A 12116-nucleotide genomic window follows, 5' to 3' on the forward strand; every position below is an offset into this window, starting at 1 on the left:
CTTATACGAGTCCGTTGCTATTTGTAAAATAATATTGCATTAAACCAATTTGTAAGTAAAAGCTCGTCACAGCAGTCCCTTGGCGCGATCGTGACGGCAATATGAGACAGTCGCGAGTCGTGGGTGTCGCGTTCGTGACGATACGCCGCGGTCCCCACGATCGGAGATGGGACGGGACGCCGTGCAGATGCTGATTCGAGCCCGTTCCACATGTGCCAATGAAGAAATTACGTAAATGATACTCTAATTAGCGCTGCATTAAGACAATCCATAGGAACAATTTGCAAAAATACCTTCTTCACCACATATTCAATTTCAATTTCAATTTCAAAGCCTTTAATTTCGAGCATACAGTTAATAATAATATTTAGTACAGTTTTCGTTATTTGTTCATGTGTTTGCAGCAACCGTCGGCTCGACGTGTCCTTTTGACACAAAGGCCTCCTCCAATGCCTTCCATGCCTCTCTGTCTCTAGCTAGTCGTGTCCATAGTGGACCCGCAGTTTTCCTTAGATCATCTGACCATCTTTTGTATTGTCTGCCTCTTTTCCTTTTTGTGTTGTCTCGTGGGGTCCACACAGTCAGTATGTTTGACCACTTCTGCTTTTCCCTGAGCATGTGGCCCGCCCACTTCCATTTTAGAGTTTTTGATTTTAGAGTAACATCTTCTAATTTTGTGATCTCTCTTATTTCCGTCGCCCGTTTTCTGTCTCTTTTTGTGTACCCTAACATGCTTCTCTCCATTCCCCTCTGGCATGTTATTAGTTTTTGTGTCATTTTTTCTGTTGCGGCCCAGGTTTGGCATCCGTATGTTAGTATAGGCAATATACACATATTGAAAACTTTTCTTTTTATTGAGATGCGGTAATCTTTATTTTTCATGATGGTTTTTAGGGACCAGAACCTGTTCCATGCATTTGTGACCCTTCTGTTCATTTCTTGTTGCATTTGATCAGACATAGAGATGAGTTGGCCCAAGTAAATGTATGATTTTACCCATTCAATGTCTTCCCCGTCCACTGTGATTGGTACTTCCATTCTGTTGGTCATAATTTTAGTTTTGCTTTTATTTATTGTTAGGCCAACCTCTCTGCTCCTGCTTGTTAGGTCTTGCAGCATGTGTCTTAGGGACTCTGGATCGTTAGTCATGAGCACTATATCATCCGCGAATCTCAAGTGATTTAGTTTCTTGCCGTTTACATTTATGCCTGAATCGGTCCAATCAAGTTTTTTAAATACTTCTTCCAGCACGCAAATGAAAATTTTTGGTGAGAGTGGATCGCCTTGTCTGACTCCTCGTTTGACAGGGAACTCTTCTCCTAGCGACTCTAGTTTGACTTGGGCGGAGCTGTTACTGTACACGTTCTTTATTAGTTGTATGTATTTTCTCTCAACACCCTGGTTTGCTAGGGCTTGCCAGATGTGGTTATGTTCCAGAGAGTCGAATGCCTTGTTGAAGTCGACGAATGCTAGGTATAAGGGTTGTCCATACTCTTGGCACTTCTCGATGGTTTGTTTCAATGTGTGCATATGGTCCACTGTTGAGAAACCCGATCTAAATCCTGCCTGTTCAATAGGCTGCTGTTCCTCCAAGTTCTTTGTGATGCGGTTTAATATTATTTTTGCGAATATTTTATAGATGTTAGACATTAGACTGATGGGGCGGTAGTTGTTGATGTCATCTTGGTCACCCTTTTTGTGAATTAGTATTATGTTGCTTGTGGTCCACTGTATTGGAATTTCCTCTGTCTTCATAGTCATATTAAAGAGTGCCGTTAGTCTTTGTAGGATGTCAGCTAACCTTGACTTTATTAATTCGTTGGTAATACCATCAGGTCCCGGGGCTTTATCGTTTTTTTGTGTTCTAACTGCAAGTTCAACTTCTGTTTCTAGTATGGGCGGGATGACTTCATCATTGATATCTTCGAATATGGTTTGTGTTTCTTGGATGTTTTCACTTGAGTACAGGTCCTTATAAAAGCTAGTGGCGGTGTTGAGCATAGATGTCCTTTTTGTTGTTTGTTTCTTATCTTTATTTTTCATTCTCGGTATCCAGGCTTTAGATTCTTGCAGGTCTTTCAGAGCTTTCCTTATTCCTCCTGTCCTAGCTATATGGTAATTTATGCTGTCCATCTTCCGATTTTCCTTATCCTTTCTTATACTGTTGCTGATTTCCTTGCTTAGTTTGGTAATGGCTTTCGAGGTGGTCGGGTCTTTTTTCATTTTAAATAGTTCTTTTCTTTCTGCAATTAGTGTTTTCGTTTTTGAGCTCAATACGTCCTTCCTTTCTTTTTTTGTTGTTGTTGTGGTGTTAAACATTTCACTGGTTTCTCTGTCGTAGGTGTTTTGAAAGTCACTGGGATCACTTGTGTTTCTGTTTCTTGTGTGCTGGAGCGTGTGTTGGTGAAAATTGAAATGTCTTCTTGTCTTGTTCCTTGCTTTTGGATATAGTGTAGCTCTGACCATTCTGTGATTAGTGTAGAAGTTAAATTGGTTGATGACTTCGACATTCATAAATACTTTTCGTTGGTTAGTGGCAATATGGTCGATTTCATTTTTGTAAACTCCGTCCGGTGACTTCCAAGTCCACTTCCTTTCAGGCTTATTTTTGAAGAAACTACTCAAAAGAGCGAGATTGTTTTCTTTGGCCATAGATACTACTCGTTCACCATTTCCGTTTCTTTTTCCTATCCCGTAATTACCAATGGTGGCCTCTTCTCCTTGTTGTTGTGTCCCTATTTTTCCATTGAAATCTCCCATAACAATCATGTTTTTATCAGCTTGGCCAATAGTTAAGGAGAGTTGTTCATATAAAATGTCTTTTTTCGTTTCTTCGGCAGAGTCCGTTGGTGCGTATACTTGTATTATAGTCCAGTTGTCCTTGTACCCAGGTATTTTCAGTCTCAATACTGCCACTCTTTCTGATATGCCTTTGAATTCGAGGATATGTTTTTTTAGTTCCTTTTTAACTAGAAAGCCCACGCCGTATTGGCCTTTTGTCTCGCCTACTGAGAATAGAATGAAGTCGTCATATTCATTGATGTTGGTACCTAATCTCCTTGTTTCACACAGGCCTAGAATATCCCATTTGATTTCTTTTAGGGCATTTCTGAGCTCCGTAACTCTTTCACAGGTTTTTAATGTTAGCACATTTAATGTAGCTATATATATTGGTGATGTTGGTGATGATGATGATGATAATTTTGCAATTGGAGGGTGTTGGTCATAAGCCCCCACGGTGACCGGCCGGGTTGTGGACTGTAATGGCTTTTTGTTGTTGTTATGATTTTCTTGTTCATTTATTTGTTTTTTTGTTAGATTGTTATTTAATATATTTGTTTTGTCTAGGTTTGTTTTCTTCCGGCGGTTGCTGCTTGTTCGTTGCTATTGTTTACTTGTTTCGTTTTGTGAGTTTGTACGGGAGCGGTGCATGTTATCGAATGCATTTATTTTATTTATTTTATTGGGCGCCTTTTGTATAATCTCCTCTTCCTGGGCTTGTTTGCTTGGTGTTTTTGATGGTGACCGTTTCCTCTTTTCTTTGCTTTTGTCTGGGTTTTCTTTCCCTTTGATTATGATTCTATCGTATTTTAGCAGGGCCACATTTCCTTTTTCTATTTCCTCCTTTTGTTTTTGTTTCAGCTCCTTCCTAATCTGCAGTATATCCTTAGGGAAGTCTTCGGTAGCATATATATTCTCAGGGAGATATTTATTATTTTTTAGGATCTCTATTTTTCTCCAGGCAAGGGTAAGCTTCATTAGCACAGGTCTTCGTTTCTGTTCTTGTTTTTTACCAAGTCTTCGGACGTCGCTTATTTCCCATTTGTCAAACTCGTGGATTTTGGTTCCTTTTCCTACGCTGTTCAGGGTTTCTATGACTAATTCCATTAATTCTGAGCTGTTTTCCTCTGTTTCCTCTAATCCATGTAATATTATATTGTTTTTCCTTATATCTCGTTCTAGGTTATGAACTTTCGTTTTAAGCTTTGTAACTTCATCTGTAAGTATTTTGTTCTCTTCAGCAAGAGGTTTTAGCTTTTTATCCATTGTTGCGGTTAAGATGGTGGTTTGTGCTTTAAGTTCTTGTCTCACGATCTGCAAAAACATTTCCGTCTGGGAATCCATCTTTCCGTGAAACGGAACGCTTCGGTTAATGGTAGGAAATTTATTAATAGCCTGGCAACACTAGTCGCTCTATTTGACAGACGTCAAACGTATCGTTTTTTAAAAATGTCACTGTTTCCTGTTGACTATCTGTAGTTATGGATATGTATGTTATATCGAGCCCGTATTTCGACACTTTTCACTTGAAATCAACACTTGTTCACTTGGATTTTCCGCGAATTAGGTCTCGGGACACTTATTTCACACTTGTAAGAAAGTTTTGTGGTGGAACACTTGTTTTTTCCGGAAAGATTAGCGAAATATTTCGAGAGCAAACAACAACGATCTTTCCCTGTCAGCTGTCAAACCGGAAGGCCGCTGTCACCACATATTAGGCTGCTTTAAATTATTAAATAGGGTCTATATTTGAGTAGGTGCCTACTATACTATCTTAGTCACTAAGGCTCGAGGCGATTCCATCATTAGCCTCGACGCCCCGCGAGCGCCGCCTCACTAAATGTTCTCATCATCTGCCTCTAACAATCCCACATTAACTTAATATTTAACCATTGCCACGGAGGTCGAGCACGCACGATTGTATTTGCGCAGTATCTAATAAGATACAGCTTATTTTTATTACCATGATAATGTTACAGGTAACATTTTAGACATTGTGTTCATAAAATATACAATTGATGACTTTCGTGATGAAAGCCGTCAAAGTGAAATGTAATGCGGAGGACTGCGCAGTTACTGCCTCAGTTCATTTAGTTCTCACGAACGCGACTTCCATCTAACCATCAATCTAAAGCACCAAGTTAAGACTTAATAAGAGCTGTTAACTGCTCTGTTATTTTATAACGATGAGGCTATCTACCCGCAGATGTTACTGTAGGTGTTACTTTATCTTAACACTTTCTTTAAAGTTCTTAAATGACACTAGGGTCAATGACAGCCTAACCCAAATAATTGGCGCAGGCACTAGGTTATTCGAACCTGACTCTATTGAGATTAGTCTAGTTTTCCCTGATTTCTTCCATTCCAACTAGGGTAAATATCGAATGATATTTTAAACGTGAAACTCATTGAATAGGTACGCCCCGGGGTTCGACCCCATGACCTCTGGATTCAAACGTGAACTTTGACGTAATATAAAATTATTTCTAAATGTTTATATTTATTAGCCATACCTCACATCACGCTTATTATCACATTCATTAGAGTTGTCTGCGATAAGCATCTCTTGCACAAACAGGCATGTCAGTATAAGTTATGCCCGCGTAATATATTAAGCAGTGAGATTCTCGATTGCTCAACATCAGTAATGAGTATATGATACCGAGTGCTGACACTAGCAGCAAAATATGTTAGCTGCTTGCATCTTGAGAAATGCATTCAATAGGCTTTAATTAAATTACAATATATTTTAGACGCCGCTATAATACCTTCTACTAAGATGTATTGATACAACCACAATGCCGGTGAGCACTATTGAAATTGACCGATGAAAAGATTCTGGTATTATAAATAGATAATTAATTACATTGAAGTTAACACAAGTAGACGTCGACGAATAATAGGTATAAGTAATTATAATTGACCGTTATTTTCATCAGTATCAGTAAAATATTTAAAATAACACAACCCTATTTTAATTTTAAAAGTTAACCAGAGTAAAAAGAATATGTAAATGTTATAAGTAATTTGCTACTGATCTCAACCATCTTAACCCAGCACTTTATGTTGGATATCATAAAATAAACCAAATAATAACGTATGCAATTTAATCTCTACCAAGATTATGCACCTTGAGTTGTAATTATTTCCTTCCTTTCTTAATTTCCTTTATGGTATTGTTACATATGAACCCATCAAGTTACCTAACCTTAAGACGTCAGTTGTGTCCTGTCTACCCTTTTCCTACTGATCTACAACTACAAATATACCTATACAATGCGTATACCTAATAATCGTTAAACGATTGTCAATTGGTACGCTGATCTACCTAATAAGTTTTCCATGTATTTTCGTTAAACATACGTAGATATTGAAAATATAATAAAAATAATTGGTATATAAAAACTGTTGTTATTGTTGTTATCTTATATGGGTAAAAAACGCTCTTAATTTTATTTTTAGAGTATGTGTCATAAACTACTTGGAGGTCGGGAACAGTCGGGCAATGAGCGCTGATATCAATATCCGTATTGCTCGTCTGACCCACGGGCCGCGGGCGCGCTTTCACCCGCGGTATATCACGACCCCTATACTTCCGCGTGCACCGGAGCATCTCGCTTGGACAAAGCACTAACCTAACCTAGGTAATGGCTCCTCTACACGATGGGCCAGCGCGGCGCCGGCCACTCCAAGGCACGCCGCCATGCGGTAGAATGAGATAGCAATATCACTTGCTCCCTCTAACGCATAAATGCGTCCCTGGGCCGGCGCTGGCCCATCGTGTAGAGGAGCCATTAGGCATATGCAAACTTTTGAATAAGGTAACTTGATAATAGTAAGATTTAAGTAGGATTATAAAATGCCAAAATATTTTTTTACATACCTATATAAGTAGCCTTACAATTTCTTCAATTTATAGGAAGAAAGGTTCTCTAATTTTAATACCTAATAGTATTACTAATTTAAATTTATACTATTTTAAATTCATGTTGCTCCCGGGTACTTATTGGTAAGGGCTCATTAAGATGATGCGAGAACTCGCAATTCGCATGCGAGTTTCATTACATTGCGGGTTTTGACCGGTTGGTTGAATTGGACGTAACCAAACAGTCCGCAATGTAACTATATCTAAAACCTCATGCGAGTTCGCGCGCTGTCATAAGCAGCCCTAAGCGCTGCTCAATGCAAGTTATGTAAGCAATAATATCATATCAATAACAGATTTTTGAACTTGAATTGAATGCCAGTCAAGGCCGTTTACCGTGGTATAGAATAGCTACGGTTTCTGGTGTTGGAATGAATGAATTAGCTAGGTGATTCATTTCTAATATTGCATTTTAGAACTCCTCAGACTTTGGAACGCCTAAATGAAATCTACGTTCTCAAAAAAGAGATGTCAACGGGCTTGCTCTCACATCAGGCAATGTTTTTGGCATACCCTATGACCCTTCGGCTGGTATTTGAATGGTAATTTCACAACGACACGAGGCATGCTGATGCGCTAAAAGGCACTACTCGCTGAACTTTCTACGGGAATGTCGCCGCTTGCGTCAATGCGCCATTTTACGGAAGTAAGTACCTAGTACCTACTTAGGTACTCGATGTCATCTTAGTACAGTGCGAAATAATTTGTGAAACCTTTTCAAATATTTTTATACATAATTCCGGTTCGGTACATAATAAACCCGTTTGTTTGTGTAATTTTTTTGACCCCAAGTGCACCTTAGATAAATTCGAGTAAGACAAAACCTGGCTTTTATGGTTGAGGTCGCTGTCTCCGGCCAGCCGGCCTAGCCAAGGTGACAATCGCTATCGCTATGACAACGAAACGCTTTGTGTCTCTCTATCACTCTTCCATATGGGACAATGACAGATGCGTTTCGATCGCTACGGAGCGTAAGCTATTGGCATGTTGGCTACGCGGCCTGGCCTTAAGTACCATTTCGATTTGTTTTGCGAATACTTTTTTTTGTATATATGTATCTTCTTTTACGGTAAATAAAGCATAATTTGCAGTTCTATTCTCTCAATTACGGGCTACCATATAATACCTACCTACTATACTAGGGAAAGCATTTGTTTGTTTTAAGGTGAACGGTGCTATTACGTTGATTTGGTCGGGGGCAGCCGGGCCGACCTCCCTGACGACCCACCGCGAGGTCACTCTCACTGCAGACTGCAGTTGCATCTTGCATGCGCAATGAACTTAGAAATAATTGTGAATTAATATTTCCTTTTTAGGTGTATAAGTACATTCCATACTCATACCTAATTAAATACTATTATAAATTAATATTTATATAGGATAATCTTACACAAATCGTCTTAGCCCCACAATTCTAATGTTAATAATTTTATTTGTAAAACAAAAACGGAAGGTAATCAAAAATCAAATCAAAATCAAATATCATTTATTATAGATACATACCTTACAAACTAACATAGATACAATAGTAAAATCTTACAAGCTAATAAATTATTTCCGTATTTATTTCCGTTATAATGATATTTATTAGTACTACTGCAGAATACCTATTGCCAAAAATGTATTTAACTGGGTAATTTTAAATCATGGAAACAATCAAATGTATGGTTGTGTAATGTCTAGGTAGATCTTTGCAGTTTAACATGACCTAACGTTTTCACCACACCACATTTCATTTCAATGCGTTTGCGTCGTCATCTTGAAATGGAATCCATTATGGATATCTCTATTCAATTTCATTCTGATTGAGCGCTAGCTTGAGTAGATATATAGTTTGAGAAGAGATCGTTATTATTGACTGAAGCAAACAATTTGCAAATCACGAGAAAACTTAATTCAAACAATCTAACTTGCCATTTGAGGTCAATAGGTGGAAGATAAAGATGGGTATCTTCATTCAAATGTCAAATAAGTACGATGCGAAATTAATGTAGGTAATGCGTTCAATTTAGGCAATGGCGAAATCGTCATAGCTCGTTTGTGTTCGTACCTTCAATTGAGGTCGACATTTTTATTAGGTATTGCGTCGCATTGATACGCAGGTATTATTAGGCATTATGAAAGTTCAAACAAAATGGCAAGGCGTGTGAAGTGTCTTTAGCAAACAAAACAAAACACTTCGATGTGGTGAATTAAAGTAAACTATGCTGAAACTATGCCGCTATCGTAGCGGCTAATATTCTATTACTTATAGCTACTTACATTCTAGTCTGTTTATTGACGCTAACGTACCTATTTATTTATTTTTCTTTTGTTAGTAAAAGCAGTTATAATTATACGCCGTTACCCACTCAGTAGGTACCTATTCAATTAATTTGATACCATAGTGTTCTGTTTTGTTAACGCGAGCATGTAACTTAAATAACAATGCATTTCTTCAACTGCGTACTTACATATATTTGCAACTCAGTCAGATAACCATATATCCGCCTTAACAATGTACAGTTCTAATTAAGCTGTTGTACCTACGGTTGCACGCATCAAATTAGTTTCTTCATATTACTTTCACGCCAAATGTGGTAAAACATCGCTCTTTTCACTGAAGAAAGCGAATATACCTATAGAAAACAATTGTCAAATCCTGTAATAAAAAGATAATAGAGAACGATTGTTTTTGATGAGTTTTTGTTTGATTGTTCAGCTGCTTAGTTCCGAAACGTGATAAGTGTAAAGTGTCGTTGATACAATGTGTGTTTTTCTTCTGGGTTGTGTTCCAGTGACACGAACATAGCCTGCGTGCGCCTCGTTTCCTTTTCCGTTGCCGTCTGCGTAATTCTAATTTTATATAATGTTAGTGTAAGCCTGAGGAAAGCAGATAACTTATCATGTTCAAACAATTAATTGTTATGTGTGTACGTTTAATTAGACTTATTAACGTTGTTGGTATGGTTCGGCTTGGGAATCACGCAGCATAGTTTACTTTTTTACTAATCTAAACGTTGAATAACATGTAAACCTGTACATAATGGGTCATAAATTTGATGAAATAATAAAAACCGGGCAAGTGCGAGTCGGACTCGCGCACGAAGGGTTCCGTACCATAATGCAAAAAAAAAAACAAAAAAAAAGCAAAAAAAAAACGGTCACCCATCCAAGTACTGAACTGACCACTCCCGACGTTGCTTAACTTTGGTCAAAAATTACGTTTGTTGTATGGGAGCCCCATTTAAATCTTTATTTTATTCTGTTTTTAGTATTTGTTGTTATAGCGGCAACAGAAATACATCATCTGTGAAAATTTCAACTGTCTAGCTATCACGGTTCGTGAGATACAGCCTGGTGACAGACAGACGGACGGACGGACAGCGAAGTCTGACGCAGCGTCTTACGTAGGCGACGAACGCGCGAACGCGGCGCGGCGCGGCGCGGCGCGGCGCGGCGCGGCTAAATCAATCCTTTGATGCACATAGAAGTGTCCTACGTAAGCGATCTCGTTGCGAACGCGGCGCGGCGCGGCGCGGCGGCGGCGCGGCGAGAGGCGGCACGAAAAAAACAAACCGTTGTTGCATATGGAAGTGTCCTAGGTGAGCGATTTTGACGCGATGGCGGCGCGGCGCGGCGGCGGCGCGGCGCGGCGCGGATCTGGCGCGATCAATCTATTTGATTTTTAGACGCGAATATGACGCGGCTAGAGGCGTGGCGTATATAGAATATAGAATTACCGGCTTTGATTTGATTAGTCGACTCCCGTTTGATTTCTTTATAGGTTTTCCTGTAATCAATAGGCACAAAACTAAAAAATATTCAAATTCGCGGAAATTGGTATAAAAGACGTAACTCCAGTAGCGTCTATGGCACTTACGATCCTATCCCGTCGTAAAGCCAATTTTTGCCAAAACGGAATTAATACCTAATAATAAGCAAATTAATTAAATAACCACCCGGGTAATTGTGTACTTAGTTTTTGAAGGCGGTGCCAAATCAAAATGCCAGTAAACCAAAATTTCAGACAACGAAGAACGCTGCACGTACTTGCATAAAAAGACATAGTTTACTCATAATTTAAATACGAATTTTCTAATACACCGTGTCTGCGTGCGGCCAAGGCGGTCGGACTCGGGAGTGTCTCCCTAGTCGGACAAGGCCGCCGCGCCGCGCCGCTTCGCTGTGGGAGTAGGACAAACCTATACGTATCAACGTTTTGTTTCTTCCTCACCGCGCCGCGCCTCGCCGCGTGTTCGCCGCGCGTTCGCCGCACCGCGCCGCGCCGCGCCGCTTCGCGAAGTGTGAGTAGGACACACCTATACGTATCAACGTTTTGTTTCTTCCTCGCCGCGCCGCGTCGCGCCGCCGCCGCGCCGCGCCGCCGCCGCGCGTTCGTCGCCTACGTAAGACGCTGCGTAAGTAATAGGGTCCCGTTTTACCTTTTGGGTACGGAACCCTAAAAATGGAAATCTTTATAAAGACGATAAATCGAAATCGACAAGCAATTGACATACAACGACCAATAAACAACTACACCTATGTAACAAATATTTTTGTAAGTACAAGTAGGTGTTTGATTTCCACTTTTCGTATACCTACTACACGTATAAAAAAAATCGAGAGAATAGGTAATTAATATTAACAATAAAACTATAACGGTAATACGAGCCACCGCGGCCCACGGGAGAAAAGATTGAGAATTAATACAATAATTACTCCTAAAGCCAATAACCGCTTGAGTAAACCCATATGTTAGCAACAACTTTAAGTGTACGAGTATCTAATAACACGTTAGAGTGTTTTCGTGCTCATTTAAAAGGGTTTATGCGTAGTAAAACATTCATGAACCAAAAGACCTTTTAAAGTACCTAGTTAGGGCAAAGACAAGTTAAAAATAATGACCGGAAAATTCATATAAGTATGGACCCCTATTCGACAAGCGACGTTTGACGTATCGTGTTGATCTTCCGTTGATGCAGTGGGAAAAATCATAAGTTCTCGAATACGTACAATGTCAAAATTTGACATTAACGATCCACAGTTAGGGTGACAAGCAAACCAAACCGAACCACCCTTAGTTTAGAGTGGAGTTTTGGTTGTACCAAATGATATCATCCACCGTTGATGGAATCATATATATATATATATATATATATATATATATATATATATATATATATAGTCCTCCTCGCCGTGTCCGACGATGGCGACTCCTCCAAATGTTTTAATTAGGACGATGGAACGCTCTTATGTGACTTGCGAAGCCAAACTTGGTTTTGAAGATGCGATCGCAAGGTCCGCAGTGGAGCTGGCCGGCTGAGTTGTAGGTGTAGGTAAAGGTATACGAGGGCTTCGGTCGCGTCTTACGGAGATGGCGCTTAGCATCTAGGTCTTCTAAACGCCGCTGCTCGTATCGGTCTACTGT

This window comes from Cydia fagiglandana, chromosome 7 (genome assembly GCF_963556715.1).
Source record: "Cydia fagiglandana chromosome 7, ilCydFagi1.1, whole genome shotgun sequence".
Taxonomy (NCBI): Eukaryota; Metazoa; Arthropoda; class Insecta; order Lepidoptera; family Tortricidae; genus Cydia; species Cydia fagiglandana.